A 2,848-nucleotide genomic window follows, 5' to 3' on the forward strand; every position below is an offset into this window, starting at 1 on the left:
ATTATCAAAAGATGAACAAATAATATAAAGCAAAAATGATTAACTTGTGAATGTTCATATACTTCCTTTCGCTGTCCATTAAGAATAATTCCACCAGTGCCGACGAGGTTCATGAGCATTTGTGATACAGCACAGAATGAGAGGCAAGATGGGAATGTGTGTGCTTTGTTTGGGAATAGGCTAAATTTGGGGCTTCCCTTGTGGCTCATTTGGTAAAGAATCTGGCTGCAATGCAGGAGACATGGGTTTGATCTCTGGATCAGGAAGATCCCCTGTAGAAAGGGACGGCTACCCACTCCAGTATTCTTGCCTGGGAAATCCCATGGGCAGGGAGCCTGGCAGGCTACAGTTGCAAAAGATTCAGACTTTGCAACCAAACAACCACCCCCAGGCTAAATTTTACTTCTGGAAGACAATAGGCTAAAGGTGGAAAGAAAGGCAAAAACCAAGTAAGTCTTAAAATAAATTTCTTGGGGGTTTGGACTGAATAGGTAGTTGAAATGACATAATTTTCTGGGCTTGTTGCAGGACAGGCTGAGGTTCCAAAGACAAGGTGGAAACTGGAATTTAAGATGTACTGCCAAATACTGTATATCAGTCCCCTTGACAGACTCTACTAAGGAGTTTTTACATGTTAGAGTTTATTTATTTATTTTTTAAAATAGATTGTACATTCACAGGTTTGAATTTTTTTAATGTGCTATGTACTACAATGTTTATCAAGAAGTCTCCCTAACACTCTAGGCCCCAGCCACCCAGTTCTCATCCTTGGAGGCCACCAATATTACCAGTTTCTATCTCTTCCAGAGACATTTCATGCAAGTCCAAGCAGATAGACATTTGTATTATGTATACTTTTCCACCTCACTTTTATACCTGTAGTAGCATATTACACAAAACATTCTGCACAGTTTTATTGCCTTTACAATATCTTGTAAAGACATTATTTAGATAGAGATTTCTCTCTTTCTCTATCTCTTTTTTTTTTTGGCAGCTGCAGAGTGTTCCATTGTAGAAACATACAAATATTTTTAACCCAGTCTACTTTTGAGGCTGCTGCTGCTGCTGCTGCTGCTAAGTTGCTTCAGTTGTGTCCGACTCTGTGTGACCCCATAGACAGCAGCCCACCAGGCTCCCCCGTCCCTGGGATTCTCCAGGCAAGGATACTGGAGTGGGTTGCCATTTCCTTCTCCAATGCATGAAAGGAAAAGTGAAAGTGAGGTCGCTCAGACGTGTCCGACTCTTAAAGACCCCATGGACTGCAGCCTACCAGGCTCCTCCGTCCATGGGATTTTCCAGGCAAGAGTACTGGAGTGTGTTGCCGTTGCCTTCTCTGACTTTTGAGGCTACTTCCAATCAATTACCATTATATACATGATGTTGTGAATTACCATGTTCTTAACTTATTTTGTGCCCGTGCACCCCTTTGACAGTCCAGTGAAGCCTATAAATTTCTTCTCACCATGATATTTTCATGGGATTTCATAAAATCCTTAAGATCAAAAGTAAACTAATTATGCACGTGCTAAGTCACTTCATTTATACTTGACTCTTTGTGACCCCATGGACTGTAGCCTGCCAGGCTCCTCTATCCATGGGATTTTCCAGTCAAGAATACTGGAGTGGGTTGCCATGCCCTCCTCCAGGGGATCTTCTTGACTCAGGGATCGAACCCATGTCTCTTAAGCCCCCTGCATTTGCAGGCGGGTTCTTTACCACTAATGTCACCTGGGAATAATTATCAAAATATTTTTTAATTTAGACATATATGTTTATTAATTAATGAATTAAATAATAAGATCTAGTACTGGGTCTAACTACTCTAATTTCAAGGTATGGATGAACATAAAGGATACCTCAAAATATCAGCAGCAACTGTAACATGACATAAAATATCTGACTTCTATTGATAACAAAGGCACAGACTGATACATTATGGCTTCCTGCCTACTTTCATAATTAAAGGAAATGATAAATTTCAGCTAGAGTTTAGTGAAATCCAAAACACAAAAAGTATTTTTTCCATTCAAGTTGATAAATTCCCTAAATTTTTCTGCGAAGCCCTTGTTAAGAAGTTCTGCCTTGCACACACATTGTTTTCTAAACATTCAGGCATGCTTGTATATATTTATAAATACCCAGAAGTACTTTCAGTTAGCAACTGCTAATAAATTTTAAGTGAATGCATATTGTCAAACATGACTGTCAAACAGTCATTCTTAAAGCATTCAATGAGGATGTGCTAGTAAGCATTTTAATCTTTGCAAGCTGAGAGATAAATGGTAGCTCGGTGTAGATTTATTTTGAATTTGCCTTCTTAAAAGCCAGTCTGAGCATCTTTTCATACATTCAAGAACCATTTTCTCTATATTCTGTCCTTTGCTTATCTTCTTATCGGTTTGTCAGCAGGTTTGTTGTGTGCTGCAATTCCAGAAGAAATCAATCAAGGAGTCTGTGTTGTAAACAGCACCCCCTGGAGTTAGCAACACAGGAGGCCTAGTTATTGATCCCTGGTGGCTCAGTGGTAAAGAATCTGCCTGCCAGTGCAGGAGATGCAGGAGACACAGGTTAGATCCCTAGGTTGAGAGGATCCCCTGGAGGAGGAAATGGCATCCCACCCCAGTATTTTTACCTGGGAAATCCCATGAACAGAGAAGCCTGGCAGGCTACAGTCCATGGGGTCACCAAGAGTTGGACATTACTTAGTGACTAAACAACGACAATGAAAGAGTTTAAATGCTATCCTTTGAAATTTTACCTCAGGTAACTTTCTTTGCATCATCTGAATGGAGTAAAATAGAATCTGGAATCCTTAAGTCAGGAGCCTTATTCAGGTAACAATGCTGTT

This window comes from Bos indicus x Bos taurus, chromosome 1 (genome assembly GCF_003369695.1).
Source record: "Bos indicus x Bos taurus breed Angus x Brahman F1 hybrid chromosome 1, Bos_hybrid_MaternalHap_v2.0, whole genome shotgun sequence".
Classification (NCBI taxonomy): domain Eukaryota; kingdom Metazoa; phylum Chordata; class Mammalia; order Artiodactyla; family Bovidae; genus Bos; species Bos indicus x Bos taurus.